This window comes from Palaemon carinicauda, chromosome 18, assembly GCF_036898095.1.
Source record: "Palaemon carinicauda isolate YSFRI2023 chromosome 18, ASM3689809v2, whole genome shotgun sequence".
NCBI lineage: Eukaryota > Metazoa > Arthropoda > Malacostraca > Decapoda > Palaemonidae > Palaemon > Palaemon carinicauda.
Window position 1 is genome coordinate 42898994 of NC_090742.1, and position 27500 is coordinate 42926493.

A 27500-nucleotide genomic window follows, 5' to 3' on the forward strand; every position below is an offset into this window, starting at 1 on the left:
CTTTTTGGGATGAGGTTGCGAGTCTCATACTGTTCTCCAACGTAGCTGCAACCAATCACTGACTATCATGTTCATAATAAACTCTTTAAGTTAACATGTACGAAAACCTGAAGTGGCTTCTTGGCAACATAACTGGTGTCAACAAGAATGAATGTAAAACAACCTAAGGGTTATGTCTAACTGCTTTACTTCAACCTTTGAGGCTTGATTAACACACTCACACATGTACAGTATATAGATAAATATAGTTTTCTCTGGGTGTGGGGGAGGGAGAATTCTGTGTGTGTGTCGGGGGGGGGGGGGGGGGGAGGAAGGGGAATTGAGTTTGAAATTCAGGCATGGATCAATAATTGCTTTTTTTTTTTTTTTTTTTTTTAATAACCTTTATTAGGATGAAGTTTCTAGCAGTATATGAGATCAAATAATGTATTACTACCGCCGGTAAATTACAGGAAAGAGAAATCATATATTAACATTCAAAATTTTGAGCTCTTGAACAAACATCATGCGTAAACATTTATGAGTTGCAATTGCTTAGGGCATATCTATGCACCAGAGTTTGTTTGTTATAATTGCAAAACGTTAAAAAACGCAGTGCTTTGGAATGTTGAGTGAAAATTAAATCCTATGAACTCCAAAAAGATAAAAATAAGTGGGCAAAGAGAGTTATCTTCATTAATAAAAAGTTAAATATAAATAAATATATATATATATATATATATATATATATATATATATATATATAATTTGCTTTGACACATATGTATATACAGTATGTGTCTCAGAGAGAGAGAGAGAGAGAGAGAGAGAGAGAGAGAGAGAGAGTATGTAAAAGATAAAAGAAAAACTGGTATGCAGACATAAAAGACTTGAAGTGTATATTCAAAACCGCCACCATAAAGATAAGAAAAGAAAACATTTACCTCAGAAAACAGACAAAACAAAAAAAGGATAAGGAATAAAACAAACAAACAAAGGCAGCGACTTTCCCCGAGTGCCTAGCAGTGCCAAAGAGCAAACCACTCGCTGCTAGAGGCCAGAGCATGTAACAATGGCACCGGAAGAGGGGTGGGGAGAAGTGGCTTGAAAAATCGCGCGCACTCCATCACAAACGGGGGAATTGTTAAGCAAACATGAAGTTATAAACCAGCCTATGAAGGGCTGTGTGCAGTTGGTGTTGATCATTGCGAACGTTTCGTGTTGGGGGTTACGCATCGCATGGCATGAAAACGCTCGTGTATATTCTAAAAGAACGCGCGATAAGAATAAAAAGAAAAAATGTAATGTGATGAATTATTATAATTCTTTTGATACTCCTGACATTTCCCAGAACAGCTGATCAGTGGGAAAATACTCAATGGAGATATAATGGAGAGGAATTTGATTAAAATGACGAAAATTATATTGCTTTAAAGAGGCACACATTTGAATGATTAACTATTATAGATATTCAAATATTTAATGTTTTGAGAAAGTAGTCAAATCACCTTATATATGTCTGTTACAAAACTAGTTACAACTCAAAGAGCTATGGGAAGAATAATGATGGGAATAACAGTAAGAGAACATGTATATGAGAGCAAACTAAAGTAGAGGATATTCTAACAAAGAAATGGACATGGGCAGGACATATACCAAGAATGACAGATAATAGAAGGATATTAAGAATACCAGCATGGGTTCCTGGAGATTGCAAAAGAAGCAGGTGAAGGATGAGAAGACGACAGATTGACGAGCTAAGGAAATTTGCGTGCATATATTGGCATAGAAAGACCATAAGCAGACGGGAGTGGAAGGACCTATCTGAGGCCTTTGCTCTACAGTAGTCCAGTAACTGATGATAATAAAACACACACACACACACACACACACACACATATATATATATATATATATATATATATATATATATATATATATATATATATATATACATATATACACACATACTATATTACTCAACATCAAGTATTTTGCCTTCAGAGGTAGTGACTCCATAGAGAGAAAGCCAAAGGTCACTGCCAAATTCAATCAAGTACAAACACTGTATATGTATATGTATGTATATATTGTATATATATGTATGTATATATATATATATATATATATATATATACATACATACATATATATGTATATATATATATATATATATATATATAAATATATATATATACATATATATGTATATATATATATATATATATATATATATATGTATATATATATATATATATATATATATATATATATATATATATATATATATATATATATCAAAACTGCGACAGTTAGGACAGTAGGTACCGATAAAATCTAATGCAGAATCATTGCCATTTATGTACCGGATATTTCAATTATATGCTGAGGTCTTTGGCCACATAAAATTCCGGCTTTTTGAAGCAATCTTTCCATTTCCATTTTTCCCCGGGAGGAAATCTATGACCTTCATTTCATATGCAACATTCCAAAGCGCTGCTCGTTTGAAGGTTATGGAATTTAAACAAACTTACAAACGAACACAGTAACCGAGATATGCCAATTGCAGTTTCAACTCTATTTGTTTATGCGGGATATCTGTGCAGCGATGTGGGAACTGGAATGATAATAAATGTTTTTTTATGTATATATAAATTGCATTTATAAACCGTCAGGCAAGTAAAGTTTTCATTACATAATTTTACTATTTTTTTTTTATTTTTACATGAGTAAAGTAAAAATACAAAATATAATTAAATGCAAGAGGAAAGATATTAAAAGGTGAAAATACAAAACATACGTAAATGCAAGGGGAAAGATATTGATAAAAGTGGAAATACAAAATATAAATAAATGCAAAAGGAGAGTTTAGAAAGTGAAAATACTAAACAAAGTAAATACAAGAGGAAATATAAAAAGTGAGAATCAAAATATACGTAAATGCATGAAGAAAGATATTAAAAACAAGAAGTAACCGAGAAATTGTGGAAAAAAACTATAAAATTTAATCATCATACCACAAAATGGATTCGCATATTGAACAGCGATTAGTAAAAGAATTTTTATAAAACCTAACGCAAGAGAAAATATAACTAATGTTAAAATCTTAAAGTTGCAAGTATCATTCATAGTTATTAAGATTCAATTTATCAACATGAAAAACTACAAAATAAAATACACTAACTTTTTCTAAAGAATTTAAGTGATGGTTTGTCTAGCACCTTCTATCTCTCTCTCTCTCTCTCTCTCTCTCTCTCTCTCTCTCTCTCTCTCTCTCTCTCTCTCTCTCTCTCTCTCTCTCTCTGATGCTTGGGAATTTATCGGGCATCAAAAATCCTCTCTCATTAATTACGTTATATTTTGAGAGAGAGAGAGAGAGAGAGAGAGAGAGAGAGAGAGAGAGAGAGAGACTTGGTAACCTGTATATCAACTAACTACCATTTAAGGAAAATATATTATCAACAATTAATCTAATATGTAAATATTAATACATATTTGTATAAAAATTCCAAGGTCTGCATGGCTAAGGACTATGAAGTGTGAACTTGATGATGATGAATGGAGAAGTATTGATTTATAAGCTCAAGATAGAGACGACTGGTGAAATCTAACCGAGGCCCTTTGCGTCAATAGGCGTAGGAGGAGATGATAATGATGTACTGTATGAGAATAGTAAATTCAAGACTGAAAATTAAGGAAAAACTTTTTTTTTTTTTTTGAGCCGTATTTGATATAATTGTTACAACATTCATTACTACAAGTATTAAAATCAATAAGCAAATTTGTTATCTTGGGTGATATGTAATTCCCATGTATAAACCATGAAATTAAAATATGCTATATTCTTTTTAAATCTTGAAGATAAAAAATAAAAGCAGCCGATCGGATAACCATGTGCTACTTTGCCCCAAGTTCACCTTGTGTTAATTCATTGTTCATCGCTTAGTAAAAGCTTCAAATAAAACAAATCTTAATAAAAATAAATTATTTTACAGACGTTGGGAGTAAGTAAAATCTTGTTTCGTTTTGATTTTCATGACAAATTTTATTCAGAGAAAAATGACACTCAAAATTCAAGAAAAGAGAGACGTACACATGCCCGCCTGTAGCTTACTCGGTTTATCTGAAGAGCTTCTGCCTTTAGTAATGCATTCATTACCTTTTTTAGGCTTTAACAAAAAAATCTGAAAAGATATAATCTCCGGAGTGGAATTTAGTTTATGTAACACTTTTGCAAACAGGCTTACTTCATATATATACATACATATATATATATATATATATATATATATATATATATATATATATATATATATATATATATTTACATATATATATCTATATATATATGTACATATATATATATATATATATATATATATATATATATATATACGCACATACACACACATATATATATGCATATATAAATATATATATACATATATAAATATATATGTATATACAGTATATATGTATATATATACATACATATATATATATATATATATATATATATATATATATATATATATATATATATATATATGACTATTTGTAATTAACACACGCGAATTTAATAGATGTAAATATCAAACACAAACGGCATTTAATATTGAACTCTATCTTGGGAATATTGTATATATCCATTGGATCTCCTTTTATGACAAATACTTATAGTTGGGCAAGGACTCGAACCTATGCCTCTGAGTCGAAACAATGCCAACAGTAGACTACTAAATGAGCCATCAAGCGAGAAATAAGTTTATTTCAAGTCCACTGTCCATATTCCTGACGAATTCAGGAATCTGTTCTTAGACTTAAAGTCAAACCATCTACATCCTCACTGCTGATTAATAAGTTTGTAACACGTAGCTATTTTATGTTGACTATTTATCCCTCACACTCGTGACTTTCATAGATGTAAATATCAGTCACAATGGCACTTTATATAGATCTTTACCTCCGGAATGTATATCCACTGGAAATTCTTATTTCTAGTCACGTGTATTAGTGACAAATAGTTATCATAAATAGCCACGTGCTGCGAACTCATTAATCAGCTATCATTTTCTAGTGCCGTCAAAACAGCTAATGAGTAAACGGTTCACTCAATCTTGGAATACTAAGAATATTAAAGATACTTGCAAGAGACTTTGAAGATCAGCTTTTTCAGCAGTCTTCAAGTACTCAATTAACTATTGCAATAACCATCTCCACCAGTTATTGTAACAATAACAGACTAAAAATAAATTTCTCCCATAAAAATAACTACATTTGGCAGAAAAAAATTATTACCCACACAGCGGGAAGCTGAAAGGATACCAGGATCACTGGGAAACAAATAGGAAAACACGTACTGTATCTTCTGGACCTGAATAATCTAAGTTTCTAGAATGTAATGCTGAAATGATAAAATGACATAGTGCTTGGAAACATTAAACGTTGCTCTATAGGCGTGCAAGAATGTGATCCTGACGTTACAATTCATGCATTGCATTAATGGGAAACCATAGAGGTTTTAAGTTTTAAAGGTCGCTCATGAATGGTAGAGGCAAGGGGCAGTTAAAATGCCCTAGCTAGCAGAACAATGCCCTAGAGAAAGACCATATATACATATGATCAGCACCCAAGACCCCCCTCCCCCAAGCTAGGACCATGGAGAACTAGGCAATGGCTGCTGATGACTCAGCAGGTAGACCCATAGGCTCCCCGAAACCTCCTATCCTTATCTCACCAAAAAATATCGAACTTGAGTGGGATTCAACCCTATCAAATAATTTTCGATTTTATATTTCAAAATGATTTTATAATTTGCTTGTGTCCTATGATTAATGCTTTCCACCGAATTTCATTAATTTAATTTACATTCTTTTATTAATTTGCCGTTTTGCTGATTAGCTCGCTTTAAGAATCTGTAATTAGCATTATAAATTTTACTAATAAGAGCTTTCTGAAAAGTTAAAAAGCTTCTAAACACCTAATCATGAGCCGGAAAGACAGTTTGGATCAGTTTACAGAATACAATGTCTAACATGGAAACTAATATTTTTGCTGAGCTGATTTATTCTGTTTCATCTACTAAAAGTTCACAGAAGACTGTAAATAAAATAAAAGACAACGCTGTTGTCATTTTCTGCAATCCATGAACACCGTAATCAATACGCAATGATTATCTACAAGCCCCTGATTATGATCATATTTGTGAAATACCAAGTTTATTTGATCACTAAACAAAGCACGTATTCACTTCCAAAAAAAACAATAACTGGCAACTGGTGACTCCGTAGCACTGAAAATATCCCACACATTTGGACAGACAGAGTTATGATTCACATATGAGAGAGAGAGAGAGAGAGAGAGAGAGAGAGAGAGAGAGAGAGAGAGAGAGATTATGAAACGCGAACTGTTACTGGTGAAACGAAACAATGATTCTTAAATGAGTCTTCAAGCTTATAAGAAATCCGATTGATAACGAAATTTAAATTAAAGTAGGTAATATTTTCTCAGATGTAGAATATAATAAACAATATTCTTTTCAATGACAGGATACTGGTTTAAAGGCCGATCGTGAATGGCAGAGGAATGGACAGGGACAATGCCCTAGCAAGCAGGACAATGCCTTAGAGATTGACCAAATATACATATCATCAGTGCCCAAGCCCACTCTCCACCCAAGCTAGGACAAGGGAGTGCAAGGCATTGGCTGCTGATGAATCAGCAAGTAGTCCTATAGGCTACCCTCCCCCCACAATCATCCACCATCCTTAGCTCAAAAGAATGGTGAAGTTACAGACACTAGACGAAATGATCAAGCTTGAGCGGGACTCGAACCCCAGTCGGCAGATCGCCAGTCAGAGACGTTTCCAATAGGCTACCACAACCCTAATTACAAGCAGAGGATATCTCCAGTAAGTATATTTTCCTTATTTAACGACAGGTTAAACAACGCCAAGAGCCCGTGCCTTACTTGCAAACTGTAAGCAACCAACCATCCACAGTTATATTCTTTGAACGTTGTAAATAATTTTAAACTATCAGAAAATATTCTTAAGAACAATTTGAAATTCTACCGGATGGTTATCTAGGCATTAGACCTGTATTATATATGTACAAATGATTTGATTTTGGAGCTTAAAATTCAAGATGAATGACCAAGTTCGGTACTGCAAAAATAATAATATAGAATAGGAACCACATATGGAAATTTAGCAATAAATACAAAGAAAAAAAATAATATAATCAATTTGACATATAAATATATATGCTACTTGAAAATTATATTTTCCATCAAATGCCAAATTTATTTATCAGGTAAAAAAACCAATAGTCGGTTGGCCTGTTTGTCTGTCTCTCTCGTAACTAAATTAATAAGGGAATTCGAAAAGTGTTTCTAACATCATCATTAACTCACATACTATCTTACTAGCAATAAGACGCCATAATAAGGAAGAGCAAGGCCGTAACAAGCACTACTATACAGCCGCCTTAATAAATGAAGTTAACTCGCATTCTGCTTCGTTGCGAAAGCGCCTCTCCAAAGGGTCTGGAATTCAGTCCGCAAGGAGAGGAGAACTCAAGACACACCGATGCATATTGTGTGTGTGCAACAGCGAAAGCTGTCATAGCAAAGCTCGTATTGCCTGAGGCAAATGCTCGTTCGAAAGTGCAATAAGTGTAAGAGAGCCTCATCCATTAAACGTCTTACTGCCTATTTCATTTCCATTGCTTATTTATTGCGACCACCACGTTCAACATTAAGATCGATTTTGGTGTCTTTTGTTTGTACTGATTGGGACAAGGAAGTTTTCACTTTTATGGGATGGGAATTAGGTGGTGAGTTTCAACTCATATCAACCTCACCTATATAATAAAATAAAAGTGTCTGGTTATATATATATATATATATATATATATATATATATGTATATATATATATATATATATATATATATATATATACAGTATATATATATATATATATATATATATACAGTATATATATATATATATATATATATATATATATATATATATATATATATATATATATGCACACACACATATATACACACACACACACACACACATATATATATATATATATACATATATATATATGTATATATATACTGTATATATATATATATATATATACATATATACATATACAGTATATGTACACACACACATATACATATATATATGTATATATATACACATATACGCACACACACACACACACACATATATATATATATATATATATATATATATATATATATATATATATATATATACCCTGGTGAGAGGGATGTGTGCGTGTATATCATCTACTGTAAGCATTTACCAGTTATTTTTGACTGGTTGCGTACACTAGTCCTAAATGCTTGCAAATAGAGACAGTATTGAATAGTGTTACTATGATGTAGCATATAATGAGAGAGGCCTACCCTTTCAAGGCAAGGGATGAGTCGAGAATATATTTCTTGTTTTCAAAAGCTTCATCAATCAACCTGATTTAAAAGTGAAGCAATAATTTTTTTTTTTCGCTTTCAAAACGCACATCGATCAAAATCAATTCAAGATCTAGAAAACATAAAGAATCGACTCACTTCATTATTACTAGTAGTAGTACCTAGCTAAATTACAATCCTGGTTGGAAAAGCAGGATGCTATAAGTCCAAGGGGTCCAATAGGGAACAAAGCCCAGTGAAAAAAGGAAACAAGGAAACACGTAAAATAGTGTGCCCGAGTGTACCCGCAAACAGGAGACCTCTACCCCAAGATATTGGAAGATCACGATAATGAGGCTATAATACCCAAGACTAAAGAATATTCAGCGGTTTGATTTTGGAGTTTCCTCTTAGAAGATCTGCTTACCATAGGTAAAGAGTCTCTTCTACCTAGATATTTACACCCACCTACGAGAGAGAGAGAGAGAGAGAGAGAGAGAGAGAGAGAGAGAGAGAGAGAGAGAGAGAGAGAGAGAGAGAGAGAGAGAGAGAGAGTCTACGAATTAGTGGCTATGTCACTGACCCTAAGAATTGAATGTTCAAAGATTCCAAGATAATGAAAAGGAAAGAATCTATTTGTATCTAATTGTAAAAAAAATTTTGAAATGGCAAAATAAAGTCGGAGACTTTACCAAGGTGTCTAATGTTGTGTGAGGGCAAAGCACTTGCCCAAACATGCCAAACCTTAACAAATGGATAGGAAGCGAAGTTAAAAATAAGTGCCACGAAGAATCGCCGGCTCTCTGTCAGAATTGGGGGAATCATGAAGGCAAACGTGAAGTTATAAGCGAAACGTGAAGTGTTTGGAATCTAGAGAAAAAAAAAAGTAATTAAGATTTGAAAAATTGATGCAATTAATTATAATGGCTTGGTTCGACGTGCTTAAGAAGTTGAAAAGTAAGTAAGCAAGACTAGCAGTTGGAAGTTTCTTTTAAAAAAAATTAACCTATAACCATAACACAAAAGAGCATATAAAGTGAATCTCCAATTTCTTCAAATAATTATCAACATCGCAAGTAAATTAAATGGGCTTAAATGAGTTCATTACAAATATATTACTTTAGTGAGGATATGGATACTGAAAAATTGATAGAATTTGAATAAAAATATTATAGCCAACCGTGACAAATACAGCTTTGCTAATTTTGGCGATACACAAAATCTTTATACAAACACACACACACACACACACACATATATATATATATATATATATATATATATATATATATATATATATATATATATATATACAGAGAGAGAGAGAGAGAGAGAGAGAGAGAGAGAGAGAGAGAGAGAGACTTATTTTATTTAGTTAGGTTCCAGATCACAGGTACTTTTATATGAGAGTTCTCCGTGCACTATTGTTGTGTTGTTACACAAAATTTATGAAACTCTGTACAGGCGTAATACCTCTTATCGATTAATAGTAATCTGGAACAGGTGGACTTACATCAGGTAGATCATATAAGTTACAATTCATTTACATTTTCGGTAATGAAGCTAAAAAGTAAAATATCTTTAAAAGAGTCAGATATTTACTTTAAATAAAAACTGACCTTAAATAATTACCAGTTATCATAATTCTACAAATATCGAAGCAAATGAAATATACAGAAACTATTGTAACCTTTATTTCATGGAAAACTCAATACGTATCAACAACGGAAAAAGGAAAGCGAAGACGAGAAACTAAACTGACTGGGGCCACAAAATGTTTGAGCAAAACTTCTATTCCAAGAGGACAAAGTCCACCAGACCAACACATCTGTAACTCGAGAAATGGCGTTCAAAGCTCTGAGACCTGAAATTACACCTGTCGCTCAAGACGGCGCTCACACGAAAGTAGCAGCGTCGTTATAACGGTAAGGTTTAACGATATTCAACCAACTATACATTTTGGTTAATAAAAAATTGGGAAACCAGACACTGTTGTTACTCCGCTTGGAAATAGAAGAAATAATTCCAACGTTTTAAATATTTTTTTTTTTAATCTTTTTTTTTAATTTAGGTGTCAATGACCTTAGATGTCAGGATGCCAAAAAAAAAAAAAAAAAAAAAAACCTCCAAATCAAACAATTTTCTTAATTTTCTTGTAAATAAGGAATACGGGTTAGGTAAAATTCTCTTGCTAAGGTATCTACTTTTCAATCAAAGAAATGCATTCATGTAACTGAGGAGAAGAAACTGAAAAGAAAACACTCTAAGAGAAATTTTCATACACATTGAATGTAGCTGAGGCAGCAATTGTCATCAATGCAACACGCATGAAAGATGGTCCCTGTCAAAATGATTTAATGTAAAATAGGGTCCCTGTCAAAAAGTTTTAATGTAAAAAGGGTCCCTGTCAAAAAGATTTAATGTATAAAGGGTCCCTGTCATAAAGATTTAATGTAAAAAGGGTCCCTGTCATAAAGATTTATTATAACATTGTAAAAAACACCCCATGGAACAAATCTCACCTTCAAGATTTATTACAAACATCATTGTCCAACAAAAGGAAGCAGCACCGAATCACATACACAAACTCATTGACGGAAATGGGGGTCCAACGTTCATGCGATCCAGACAACGGAGAAACGGCCACTTTCGGGATGATTCAGAGAAAAACTTTAGCAAGGATCTTGGTCTCAGCGTAGTCAGGGGCTAAAAAGTTTATGTCGCATTCTTTCCTAGCCTTCGTTTTTATGTATTAAAGGAGAGAGAGAGAGAGAGAGAGAGAGAGAGAGAGAGAGAGAGAGAGAGAGAGAGAGAGAGAGAGAGAGAGAGAGAGAGAGGGAGAGTGTACAAGCCTATGTGGAATAATACACTGGCAAATTATACATTTCATTGAAAAAAAAAAAAAATTATTTCAAATTTTAGGGCTTTGATTCTTGAAATAAATAACTTTACACATGAACGTATTGCTGTGTCCAAAAACATTCTACAATTATTCATAGAAATGTATAAAAATATTACATACCTTTACGCTTAATATTATCTCGTGCAAAATATCAGATACTTTTCGCTTTCTCTATTGCTGCAAGCACTGCTTGCTTTAGAGTATTCTTCTCTATAGAATGGTAACCGGATTCCCATTATTGACAAGCTTAATCATTTTGACATCTTAATCCATATTGTGTCATTTGCCGGATGGGAGAAATTACATTTAAAGGTAATTACTGAGATATTACGACTCACATGTACATTTGTCTTTGATGCGGGGGGGGGGGGGGGGGGGAAATTGAAACATTGCTTGACTTCTTTCAGGGATTTATCTGTTCATCATGACAGATATAGACTTAGAAATTTATATAATAAATTGACATAATTACAATTATTCCTTTTTAATGGGTGGCACACTGGAATGACGAGATTATGCTATCCATTGTAAGAGAAGCCATAAGATATTTTTCTAAAATACTGAATACCATTCCGTTATGTCATAAACTATGTTACTGGATTTTGAGTCATAAAATAATCAACTCATATTTTCCCTTACATCGTTATTGTCTCTATACGACACATACAATTTGTCATCTTCTTTCAAGGCTAGTTATGATACCTGTTGGAAGTTGTTTGAAACCTTTAAGAGCAGACGCACCACAAACTGATTCAGCTTGAAAAGCAAGATTCTACTTATACTGAAATTCAGTGAACAATCCTAAGAAAAACAAAACTTCCATATTACCATATTTCTCAAAACCCTGTCTGGCGTCCAGTAACTAGAGCCTGTGAACAAAATGCTTAAGAGAAATGATAAAGAGAAAGTCCCAGGAAGACCATCGAGCACAAGATGAAGATGGATTACAGCGAGTAACAGCCATGACACTACGTGGTGAAGGACTAAAAGTTGACGAGGTTTTGTCCCCACAGAAATTCTTCTTTTAGGAAAACGGCGAAGAGGGCAGTGGAGAAGAAAAGAAAAGGATAACGGGAAATTCCATGTTATGCGAAAGAACACTTGGCTTAGGATGCGAATGGTGTAGTCTTCCACCGTCTTGGGTTGGGTTAGAGTTCTCTTGCTTGAGGGTACACTCGGGGACACTATTCTCTCTAATTTCCCTTCCTCTTGTTTTGTTAAAGTTTTTTATAGTTTTTATAAGATATATTTATTTTAATGTTGTTCCTGTTCTTAAAATACTTTATTTTTCCTTGTTTCTTTTCCTCACTGGGCTATATTCCCTGTTGGGCCCCTAGGCTTATAGCACCCTGCTTTTCCAACTAGGGTTGTAGCTTAGCAAGTAATAATAACAATAATAATAATAATAATAATAATAACAATAATAATAATAATGATAATAATAATAATAATAATAATAATAATAATAATAATACTGTATGTCTTCCATATTTAGTGAAGACTAGAAGCATATTTTAGATTTAAAAAGATAAGGAAAGATATCTACAAGATTTGCACGAAATTTAGTTTTCCAATTTATTTTTTATCCTTCAAAAATGTACAAATAAGAATATAATACTAGTTTTTAAGGGTTTATAGCAATTACAGCCTCAGAGAGATAATTTACAAAAGTACTACTTTTCATTTTATGTCAAATGTTCTGTGTTCATTATTTCTAATATAGTTTATTTCCTTTCCTCACTGGCCTTGTTGGAGCCCTTAGGCTTATAGTATCTTGCTTTTCCAAGTAGCGTTGTAGCTAGTAATAATAATAATAATAATAATAATAGGATATCAATTGCATGTGAGACGAGGATCTACACCAGAAATTCTCTTGTCATTTCCAACCCTGAACACCAAACAGTTTCATCTTCGTTTCACCAATGGCTATATCATCCAACTTCTTCTTCTTCTTCTTCTTCTTCTTCTTCTTCTTCTTCTTCTTTTTGTTAACTCAAACTCATCTATTCTCATATCCGTCCCCACCTCAAACACACACTAAGCATGACGTTGCAAAATCATTGGTCGTGTGTATCTGACTATACTCTTTTTAATGGGATACATTTGCACTGATTCGCATGGGTGCCCTTCCTGCTAGGTGATAGGCTGGACAAGATAATTCTAACCAATCAACTAGCAGGAAACATTTCCGAGCTAAAAGGGCACCCCTGCAAGGCAGTGCACATGCTCCCCATTAAAAAAAATTAGTATAGTTTCAGCATCAAATTATCAAGAACAATATCTTTTTTCCCCGTCATTCTATGCGACTAATGATCTATATGAATTTGGTACCACATAGAAAAATACTCCATCATTAAGTGTCGTTTTCTCCATAAAAGATTCCATAAACCTTCACGGACTTTCATCTGTCTTGAGGCTCGATACTTCAGTGGCTTCAAGTACGAACCATTACTACCATCTATATAGATGTATGTTTCTTTACATGTGCTAACTTATAATCTCTCTCTCTCTCTCTCTCTCTCTCTCTCTCTCTCTCTCTCTCTCTCTCTCTCTCTCTCTCTCTCTCTCTCTCTCTCTCTCTTTTGTATATAATATGAAATTTATAACTAATCAGAATATATTATCCCGTGAAGAACAAGGCAAATAGAAAATTTTCAAACCACATTATCATCTGAAAATATAGCAAAAAATTACAACCTGGATCATGAATATAATTTACTTACTGCCCTACGTAAGTGATATGTTGTTTCCAAGTTAAATGGCGTAGAATAGATTAATAAGGCAGAATGCCAGAGCGAGTAATTGCTCAAAGTAAGTTGCAGTTTCAAGTAAACAAGGAGATTTGTTTGGACCTCAGGATTAATTCTAACCAACTGAGATGAATATTTTTGTGTTATGATTTTCAATATAGGAAATTCGAGAGACGCTGACAAATGTAAGTCTGCAAAAACTAATTAATAATTAATCAAAGATTTATTTGGAAAGGAGATTAGATAAGACAAAACTCACTATTACGACAATGAGGCCGATCCCTGGAAAATAATGAATAGGACAAAAATTCGGCAGCAAACAAAAAAAGCAATATAATCATCATTGTGAATATGACGACAAAAATGGAAATAACAGGATTTGAATTTTATTTATTTGATAATAATTAAACGATTTGAAGCAATGAAATTAAAAAGTAGTGAATTTAATTCCAACTGCAAAACCCAGCGATAAAATTCAAACTTTGATTGTTCCACGCACGCAACGCTTCAATACCAATGCCATGACTACCTATTGATTGCACAATGTATAGATACATATTAATGCTCAGCGCCTCAAAGCAAAGCAATGTCCAGCATGATTATATTCTCAATTGCATTCTCTCTCTCGCCATTGCGACACTATGAACATTTCTGATCTCTTTTTTTTTTTTTTTTTTTTTTCCTTTTTGAAAAGCAGATGATGAATCCCCTGGATGACTCCGAAAAGAAGCAATGCAATTTAATTAAGCTCCTTCCAGCTCGTGATCCGACTGCAGTATTGGAACAGTTGATAACAAGACCTGTCATGGTTTTATCACGGTTTCACGCTTCACATTATTTCCCAAGGGGATTGAATATGATATTTATCAACTTGTCTATTAATTCGTCTATTGTCTATAACGGCACCATTTTTCTATTATGTAAATGATCATATATTTAACATTTCAAAATATTTTACTTAGATCATCGATTAGATTGTTCGGTTTAACATATTTCAAAATGACCCTTTTTCTGTTAAGAGATCTTCCTGTTTGATTATTTTCGTTCGTTTGATCTTGTATGTTTAATTGCCAATATAAACCTTTATCTGACGATGACATTTGCTATGATTCTTCTTCGTTCAATGTTCACCTGAACACTATGTATACACATATACGGTTTAAACACACACAAACACATATGCAGTACATATATAATAGGTGTGTATATATATATATATATATATACATATATATATATATATATATATATTTATATATATATATATATATATATATATATATATATATATATATATATATATATATACTGTATAAATATAAGAAGCAAGTATGAGTATAACTGAATTGAGAAAAAATAATTTCCAGTACATCCAATTTGTGCACACACACATACTGTATATATATATATATATATATATATATATATATATATATATATATATATATATATATATATATATATATGTATATATAATATATATATATATATGTATATAATATATATATATATATATATATATATATATATATATATATATATGTATATAATATATATATATATATATATATACATATATATATATATATATATATATATATATATATATATATATATATACTGTATATATATATATGTGTAGAAATCACGAAAGCTGACACGTGATGAATATAAAATGTATTATAGCCACGAAAGGAAAAATGAAAAAGACTTGATTGGAGTTAGTACTAACTCCAATCAAGTCTTTTTCATTTTTCCTTTCGTGGCTATAATACATATATATATATATATATATATATATATATATATATATATATATATATATACATATATATATATATATATGTATGTATATATATATATATATATATATATATATATATATATATATATATATATATATATATGAGTACGTGTGCCTCCACTTGTGTTTTAAATATCATGGTCCAACGGGACATCACAGTGATTTTCAGCTGCCATAGTTTTAGTTTTCATTAAATGTTAAACTTCAGCTTTATGAAGCAATCTCTCCGTTCTCTGGTTTTTCAGGCGTAAGTTCATTACCTCTGTTTCTCATTCAACATTCCAAAGTGCTGTTCGTTGGCACGTCATGGAATCAAAACAAACATCCAGTGACGTAGATATGAACTTTTCAGTTAAAACAATGATGTTAGCAAACGTTTTCTGAAGAGGGGGAAAATACCTTTTCTGTTGAAATTTGGTCAAATGGTGTCTGATGCAACACGCAAAATTGCCATATGTTGCAATCTTTTTGCTATACAGCCATAAATTCATCACCTGCCTATAGTTAGAAAACATTTATCCATAACCGGCTAAGCGAAATGTTACTTTACTTATCTCTAGGGTAAATATTTTTCGCTTTGCTCTATATATTTTCCCTTATTTTAAAATGGTATAGCAGGAGATGTAGGCTGGATACAGTTGCAAGCTGAGATTCACAACTAAAACTAAAACAAATAAACCTGCTAAAAATATAACTGTTAATAGTCTTAAGGCCAGTTCCTCTCTTGTAGTTTTAAGTTTTGTATGTAAATTACGTAAGACTTTCGTTGTTCATTTAATTGCATTCTTCATTCACGTTAGTACACGTAAATTTACTTTATTTTTAAGAATTAATTTTTTTTTTCACGTATTTTGCTAAGTCCTCTCGATTAAGTATGCAGTAAGGACCATACGAGGTATGAACGAGGGGTTATATAATTAATTTATGGTAATGCGTCATGTTTTTGAGAGATTACGAAAGTGTTATATTTGCCCGTGTTTAGAAAGTTCTTGAAAAACCTAGAGTTAGTCTTTATCTTTTTTTTATTATAATTTCGAGGAGGTAGGTGGGCGGAGCTAGCTGAGAGAGAGAGAGAGAGAGAGAGAGAGAGAGAGTCGTCTCGCTGGTGCGTTGATAGGCTTCTGATAGAGATGGTTGGCAACATTATGCCGTTAGGCACAACCCCCTGCTTCAAGACACGTGACATAGAAGACTCTAGAATAACTAAGTTTATATACTGTATATGCGTCCCCAGCGATGCATAGCAACAGACAGAGAATTCCAGCCTTAAGCCATAAGCCATCGACCCTCTTTCTCTCTTATTGTTTTTCTTCATGATTTAGAAAAAAAAAAAAACTTTATTGAGGTCAGCCAGGTAATCAAGCAGGACTAGTCCACCTTTCGAATAGTAGGCAGATTACGGGTAAATATAGTATATATAGGAAAAATTCAAGAAGTAAATACATACATAAGTATGTATATGTTTATATAAACTGTATATACATCCAATTATATATATATATATATATATATATATATATATATATATAGATATATATATAGATATATATATATATATATATATATATATATATATATATATATATATCTATATATATATATATATATATATATATATATATATATATATATGTACATATATATATGTATATATATATATATATATATATATATATATATATATATATATATATATATATATATGTACATATATATATATATATATATATATATATATATATATATATATATATATATATATATATATATATATATATATATACACCTTTCATGGGGCTAATAACGCCGAATATCAGCTGGCATTCAGTATGGAATAGAAAACGAAATGCATATCGTCATGGCATTCGAAAAGGCTTATGCAAAATACAAAAGAATTACGGGGACCAATCTTGGCCTTTGAGGCGGATTTCCACTGCATATACATGAAAGATTTTGATGTCTCGACCTCAGCTCCGCTTCACCTTTTACATTGGAATTCGTTTCTGGGGATGTAATGAGCATTGCAAGACCAATCTTTTAAAAGATAGATCTTAGATTCTTTTAATTATGCAATGACCTCGAAAAATTTCTTCCGATCTTTTCTGTTTGAATCTGAAAAAACTCCATCTTTGATTCCTCCTCATCTCATCATCATCATCTCCTCCAACGCCTATTGACACAAAGGGCCTCGGTTAGATTTCGCAAGTCGTCTCTATCTTGAGCTTTTAAATCATTACTTCTCAACTCATCGTCTCCTACTTCACGCTTCATAGTCCTCAGCCATGTAGTCCTGGGTCTTCCAATTCTTCAAGTGCCTTGTGAAGCCCAGTGGAAACTTTGGTGAACTAATCTCTCTTGGGGAGTGCGAAGAGCATGCCCAAACCATCTCCATCTACCCCTCACCATGATCTCGTCCACATATGGCATGAGAGTAATGTCTGTTATAGTTACATTTCTAATCTTGTCCTCCCATTATCATTCTGAGGGCTTTGTTTTCAACTCTACTAAATATATTGGAGATTGTTTCGTTGTCATACCATCACTCATGTCCATACATTGTACAAAATGGAAATCTAAATTTCATGTTAAATGCGAAGTTGAATCTTCACCAGGTACGTGTTTTCCTGAACTTCTTTGCAATGGCTGTGAAGTATTGAAGAGAAAAGATCTCTCACACTAACAGCACTTTGAGCAAACATTATCTCAAACAATACGATCTACACAATGGACGGATTTGTTGTTGCACGACAAATGTAAAGTTCCTGTGAAGCGTCCTGTACTGAATATATTAACAGATATATTACTATTCTACTGAAAAAATTCACATAGATGTCACTGTTCTATTGAATAGATTACGAGTTAATGGAGTTTGTTATGATGTTATTCTTCAGTTGGGTATGCATTCTGTTTGCGCAGTACTCTGACTACAGTTATAACTACTTTCTCTATTCATTTATCTATTCATTATTGTTTAATAAACAATAATAACTAAATGAGCTGTATTAAACAGTAAAGGTTACTACTATGAGATTCAGGGCCTCTGTAACACGGTTTTCCGCAATAATTTTTTATCTATTAATCTCATAGATATAATGCTTCTTCAGAATGCACATTATATCGACACATAAATTTTGACTATATTCTGCAATACGTAGGTTGAATAAATTTGGTACTTATAATGTAAAAGTGGCATTTTTTGAAGACGGGCCAACTTACTCAGAGAAAAGGTTTCGAACGCACTCGTTACGTAACTTATGACGGCATTTCTTCCCTCTTTCTCGATCGATGATTGGCTATACGTAACGAAGGCTATACCTCTGCCAACAATGACACAAAAGTTGAAATAAAAGCAAAGCAGTACACCTTCATGAACTCCGAAACCTCTCCACTGATAATTGTCATAATGAACAAACCAACAAAATATGTTAATAAATACAAAAACACTTCGATTATTAGTCTAACTCCCAAATAAGTTTCCTAAGAAATTACAGTCTACCTTATAGGTCACAATCAGATTTACAAGGTGTTGGGAATAGTTGGTAATTTTCAAAAACGTAGTAGACAAGCTTGACTTGATAACTGCTATATCCTATGTCAAGCAATTTTTATTTGTTGTCTATCTACCTACCTATTTACTGTAAAAAAAAAAAAAAAAAAGCCGATACCGTATTTTGGCTTTAAACCTTCACCAATAATTAGCGTCAGAATGATGACTTCATGAGGCTCCACCCACTTTGGCCTAGTTATAATTCAGGATAACACTGAAGGCTATTATGGGCATTGTTGGATCAGAAAATTTAAATTCTGGCTATAAAAACTCATTTCTCGAGTAGTTGTAAGAAGTGCTAAATGATCCTCAAGGATCCCAGCAGTTGGCCTAAACGTTTAATTCATTTATACTACTGTTGCGGCACTTCTGCTACTGTAGTATTACTACGCTAGCACAGATACCCCACCCACATTTATGTATCGTTCCGCCATTCATAAAGTCTTTGTAATGTTTTTTTCACTGTGCAATAAGCCATGGCTTCCTCGCAAATTAAGTTTAACATTAGATGATAGGTTATTTCATTAATCTGACAAATTATGGCAACTGGGTATGTTATTGCCGATGTTGAAGCTAAAGATAAAGTATGATATCATTCCTTTATTGCATTATCATCTTTACTACTATTTGTTTTGCTACATATAGTAATTATTTTAAAGGATAAATGAATTATGTTCACTTTACTCCTATAAATTCCCATTAGATGTACAAATAAAACTCCTAAAACTATTCCTGATTTATTTACAAAATGCAGTCATGCCCAAAACATATACGGCCTAAGAAGAAGAAAAACAATTAGTCCTCACTTCACTCCGCATTCTCTACACTACAGGTATAAACATAATAAAACATTAAATTGCCTTATAGCGCACCGTGCCGGTTGACCCTAGCCTTATAGCGCACCGTGCCGGTTGACGCCAGGTTTATTTTTCTAATGAATCATACTTTTTAAAAAAACAATTTATATATAACATCACATTCTAATAACTTCTACAAACTTCTGTACTGATATAGCAGTGCATATTTAAAACAAAATGAACAAACTGCCAAATTAACATATAAGCCTCCTCTGCCGCCCAGGAAAAACCATAGATAAAAAACAAATTTTCAAGTTTTGAAAAAACTATGGAAACCTGTGTATCCACGGCAATAATGCAGAGTAACTCAAATTTGAGTGGTGGAACCTCACTCTTGTACTACTAATAAATAATAATGATAATAATATTAATAATAAATTCGACTTGCTCGGGCTAGCGTGCGCTAGAAAGTGACCACTTACTAAATACCTCTTCAAACATTGAATACGTTACACCCAACACTAAATTCTCATTGGCCACTGCCTACATAACAACTGAACTTAAGTAACAAGACACTTAAGATCTGCTTACATGTCGTTAGGACAATTATTTTTCGCTATACTTCGTAACGCGAAAAAATTCTAGTCCTCACTTCACTCCGCATTCTCTACACTACAGGTATAAACATAATAAAACATTAAATTGCCTTATAGCGCACCGTGCCGGTTGACCCTAGATAATACCAAAGAAAGGGAGAGAAGGAAAAAAATGGAGAGAAGGAAAAAAATGGAGAGAGAGAAATAAATGCTCCGATTGAATGATTTACACATTTAACCTCTTTTTGAAGCCTTTGACAAACATGTTTACTTGAAACAGACTACCAACACTCATGTCTATGAAGACACCTATCATTGACGTTATCGTTTGCGATGTTTGAACTTGTAGCCACAGTTTTAACAAAAAATTATGTTTGGTTACATTACAGGAGCTTTTAAAAAACTTCTTAAAGAGAAATCGATCAAAGGACAAAATCATTCCAGCTTCCTCTGCATCAAGCAAAATACCTCAAATATGGAAAAGCATTTGTGATAACTTCCGATATCAAAAACTAAACAGTATTGGTGATTTAATTTTTTTTTTTTTTTTTTTTTTTTGTTCAACTAAGAAATCTTCAAATTACAATAAACTTAATTCCCCAAATCTCAGATAAGAAAACTTTAATGATCTATCAAAATAATAAAGAAGTTTTTCAATATAGGAAAATATAATCCGCACGGATTCTGCAACACCATATTATCAAAAAGATCCTTTGTATGCACCGATCTACCAGCTTAATGTTTCACAGGTGCTTGCAAAGATTTAACAAGTGAATTTTCCGTTGGATCTATGTAACCCCTCATTTCATGCATGCACGTTATGGCATAAATAGCTTGATCACTGGAGATTACTAAAACGCCGGAATCTAATAGAAGCGTGATAAATAAAGCAACATACAATGGCATTTCGCTTTGCTCGTGACCATTATTGTAAGTTTCTCTTTGATGAAAGACAAATTTGTAGGCCTTGTCGGTGCTGCCATTCATCGATGATAGAAGATGCTCATGACAACTGAGGTCCCCCAATTTCCTGTCCAAATTAGATGCCACCGTTAAAGACGACTGCTGGCATTTCATTGCATTCACGATCCTGGAAAGCAGATTCCAAAAATAAAACAATGTATATATATACTTGTAATTTCAAAAACCTTTACCTTCTATATCAAAGTTAAATTTCAGTGAAAAATTTTTTTTTTTTTTTTTTTTCTCTCTCCTTATCTTTGCCGTGTAATAAAACCTTTGTTACGTAAACACTCAAAGTTTGTTAATATGAACAGTCAAGATGCAGAGGACTTTCACTCAGGAATATTCTACTTAAGAATTTTTACCTCCATTTTATTAATAACCTTTGGTATAAAGCACCAAACCTCAAGTTAAAGCATCAATTGCCTCTGTACCTGGACACCAATATTAGAGATTAAAAACCTCAACATATTCTTAAAAGTAGCAAAACAGTCTAAAGAATTAATAACTCTCACAAGTCCATAACTCTGAAAAATGTAAAAAGAATTGACCATTCATCCATGTTAGTTGACAACACTTCAAAAAATCCGCTCTTTTGTACTCTTTCTGGGCTTACATACATTGATGACCTGAACAGTGTATTCAGTACAAGTTTAAATTCTTTGGTTTTCTATGATTTCCAAATCTGGCTTTTTGCTACCTACTTGCATTAAAATCGAAAATTTTATCTGGAACAACGTTCAAACATTGCCAAAGTACTTTACATAATTCTGTCGACTGCCTCCTGCTCCTTCATGTTTAATTTTAAAGATTAATTTGCTGTCCAGTTTCCAACCACTCTTTTCATGATATGAAAAAAAAAATGCGCTGTATTCATCGCTAAAAACTTCAGAATTACTCCAAACCTACTACTGAGGTGTCACAACATATAAATTTCCCAACACCAGAGGCGTCACAATAGAGTGATAAACTGCCTACATCTGAGGCGTCACAATATAGTGATAAACTGCCTACACCTGAGGCATCACAATATAGTGATAAACTGCCTACACCTGAGGCGTCACAATATAGTGATAAACTGCCTACACCTGAGGCGTCACAATATATTGATAAACTGCCTACACCTGAGGCGTCACAATATGGTGATAAACTGCCTACACCTGAGGCGTCACAATATAGTGATAAACTGCCTACACCTGAGGCGTCACAATATGGTGATAAACTGCCTACACCTGAGGCGTCACAATATAGTGATAAACTGCCTACACCTGAGGCGTCACAATACAGTGATAAACTGCCTACACCTGAGGCGTCACAATATAGTGATAAACTGCCTACACCTTAGGCGTCACAATATAGTGATAAACTGCCTACATCTTAGGCGTCACAATGAAGTAATAGGTTAAATAAGTCTGATGCAAGTGTATAGTTAAAATAAGGACCAAAATAAAAAGAATGAATTTCTGCGTCAAAACGTGCTCTCAACTGGAGCATCTGATATTTCTTCATTAAGTTCTCAACTAGCTTTGCTCAATATGTAAAAATACAGAAATACTTTATCGTTTTCATTTTAACAATACCTTTCACGACAAATTTCGTGGAAATTATGTAACAGACAACTCTGTCCAAAAGATATTCGTTAAAATAACGTTTTCGTTAATTCAGAATGTTTGGCATCTAAACAAGGTCTTTAACGACATAGTTTATCCTAACACTGTAGTTACGAAATTCGCCTTCAGTATTCGTCCTCTGTAAACCTTTCCAAATACAATTTAGAGTCTGAAAACCAATTATACTTTCTTGTAAATAAATCCAAATCTTGAAGCTTTTAAAGTAAATAGCTAGCATCCAATGCCCCTTCAAATAAACCATCCGCAGCTATGCCATCATCTAAAAATACTTCAATCTTCACTTCCTTAGATCTCCAATATCTAACAGACTTAAGAACTTTAGTAAAGATGTACCGCCGCTTCAAAAATATCTAAAGAATATCCATTATAAAAAACTTTTTAAATTTTTCCCCAATGAGAAAGATATTGGCAACGTTTTAATAGATTTCTATGCGATAAGCAGACTGTAGACTGATTAAATCCTTAAAAAGTTTGTAATAAAAAACCAACCTTTGCTTACCATTTCCATTCTTGGTCACCGTCAAAGGAATTATTTCTTAGTTTTTTTGATACCAGTGTCACCCATTCTCTTAATAAATTCTGATTCGTCCCTTTCTGACCTATTGTTACCCAATCCAACAACCACAGTAACGGTTTTGAAATGGAATTTTGTGATCGCCCTTTTAGACGTCAATGACTATCTTACCGGACCCAATCTAATTCTGTTCAATGTATTGTGAATAACAACAACCAACAGGCGATTAAAACAATAAAATAAAATAAACACAATGTTCCAATTTCCTTGTACCAACTGCTAAGTAAACAAAAATAAAGACAGCTATATTTTCACTTATCTTTTCGACGTCTTTCTTGGTACATTCCTGGCTCCAATGTCAACTCTCGGCCTTTATCGAGCTCTAGACCTCTTCCATCAAAGTTGATATGAATCCACACTTTCCCTCGATCTTTAACTAGCTTGACACTTTCGGCGATGCTGCTCTTTGCGTACTAACTCGTTTCTGCAGCAGTTTTAGATGTTCCTTGTCCTCCAAGTTGATAAACAATCGCATCTAATGCTAACATTTTCGTATCAGTTTCCTCAAAATACCGCGATGCTCATTCAAATGGTTTTCCATCATACTTTAACGAGGTGCGGATACTTGTTGAATATTCTGCTGGAAATCGGATAATAGATTGTCCATCACTTCTGAAACGGTTTCAGCATTCTGATTGCTAACGTGAAAACACTATTCACATCTGAAGCTGTATTTGACCCTGCCTGGCGTCCTGGCTAATAAATTCGACTTGCTCGGGCTAGCGTGCGCTAGAAAGTGACCACTTACTAAATACCTCTTCAAACATTGAATACGTTACACCCAACACTAAATTCTCATTGGCCACTGCCTACATAACAACTGAACTTAAGTAACAAGACACTTAAGATCTGCTTACATGTCGTTAGGACAATTATTTTTCGCTATACTTCGTAACGCGAAAAAATTCTATATCGGATGATCCGTTGGTCTGATGGAGAGTTTAGCACAAAATTCTTATTTTAACAAAAAAAGTTATATAAAGACTGTTTACATACAATCTCTCTCTTTCTCTCTCTCTCTTGGTGGCATAGTGAATAGTTAATGGAAATTTTCAAAAGCCTGAATGACATTACGAGTATTATAATCATGTTACGCTATATACAAATCAGACCTTAAATATTGGATTTAAACTAAAAACTGAATAATTACCTATTCAGGCTATAGTAAATATGGCCACGGGCTTTCTCTTGACTGTATAAAGTTGCAAGTCGTAAGACAAATGCAGTTTTGCAACCAAGGGGGCAATTCCAAATCCTGTTAGCCATTCTTGACTTATGGTTTTCAGAGCCGATGGAACAAGGTGAATGGGTGTCTGGTGGATGGGCGGGGCAAAATTTTGTCAAAAGGTGTTTACATTGCTTACGTAATGAATGTTTTCAACTCATGGCTAGTAATCACTGGCCATGACGTCGGCTACTTCATTTTTACTCTATAAAAATTAAAACTATCGGGTTTAGGTTATTGATAATGCTGATAAAATTTGTGTGTGGTTGTAAAATATACATATGTCAACCTTCAGCTACATCCGATGCTTTGATAAGGAGCAAAGTCCAAAAAACCGTGTTACAGAGGCCCTGAATCTCATAGTAGTATGTCTCTTTATGCTCTATGCAAAACGTTGTAAACAGTTCACACCTGAGATAGATGAGGTCTACATCATATGAAACGTTATATTCCCGCTTCACTTTTAATATTAAATTCAATTTAGAATTTTCACCGAGTGATATTTCCATTGCATTCTTACTGGTCATTTCGCACAGAAGTTCTGTTCCATTTCCGACTTCTTGGTTTTACCGTAAATCTAAATAATATAATTTGGAAAGTGACAGATCTACAAATAAAGACCCTTTATAGTCGTATTTTCCTTATATTTTATAGCTTGTTTACTAATGCCATGTGACACAGGATATTTCTCCATCGACTGAATTCCAATTGATACCTTGTAAGCTGTTATAAAACGATACATACACACACACACACACACACACATATATATATATATATATATATATATATATATATATATATAAATATATATATATATATATATATATATATATATATATAAATATATATATAACTGCACATTGTTCGAAAAACGCATGGAAATATGGAAATTATACTTGGCCCAATCCTTCTAATTTTGTTTGAAGTTTTCTGGCATCTAGACATACAAGGTCATTGATGCTGATATCATTTATTATAAAATAAAGATTAAACGAATATTTAATTAGAACCATAAAAAGCAAAGATGATTCTAAAAGTTAAATATCTTTCAGAAGACCTGCTTCTGAAATATAGCTAAAAATACCACCAGTATGATACGACACATTATGTCCAAGAATCTTGGCAAGGACGAACCTGCCATCCTCACCTCGAGTGTCAAACAGATATCTATTTCTTTCACTACTATATGTGGGGCATTCAAGGGCATCACATGACGCGGCACTTCGATTTCTTTTATGCATCGTCATGCAACAATTACATAAATCAAACTCTGCGTAAGTGCTTTATCAGCTTAGGATATCATGACAACACAATTTACTTTCATATCCAAATGCTTCATGTATGAGATAAATTATAGGAGTGATATTAAATATAATATGGTTGGGAAACTAGAACGTGGAATCAAATATTGATGGGGAACAGGATATTTGAAATAATCTTTATAGAAAATTAGATTGATATAATATATAGGTGTAGCCAGAGATTTTAGCCTTCGGGAAGCGTAAATGTTATTGACGCTGAATGAGCAAAGGTCTGGCAGTGATTTTAGCATTCTGGACGTGTTATAAACGTTGAAATAATAATAATAATAATAATAATAATAATAATAATAATAATAATAATAATAATAATAATAAAAACAACTACAATAATAATGATAATAATAATAACAACAATAATAATAATAATAATAATAATAATAATAATAACAACAACAACAACAACAACAACAACAACAACAACAACAACAATAATGATAATAATAATAATAATAATAATAATAATAATATTAACAATAATAATAGTAATAAAAATAATAGATCGGAGGCTGAATAATTGGAATTGAATATTGATGGGGAACTAGAATGTGCTATGGAATATGGAAGAGGAACTGGACCATGGTATGGAATAATTCGAAACAGGATTTTGGCCTAAAATATTGACAGGAATAGGGACTGTGGTATGGAATATTTTTCCTTTTTTTTTTTTTTTTTTTTTTTTTTTTTTTGAAACTGGTTATTGGAATGAAATAATTATGACAAACTGAACCTTTGAAGGAAATACTGAGGGGGAAGATGGACTTTGGTTTAAATTATTGATGGAAAAAAAAAGGACCATGAATTGAATTATTGGTTGGGAACTAAATAGAGCTAGAATATATCAATTACTGAAGTTAGACAGTGGCACTAAATAGTGATGGAAACCCTTATTCTTTGGTGTACCTAAATGATCCAATAAATCTTTAATGATATAATGAATTCTCCCGAAGAGAT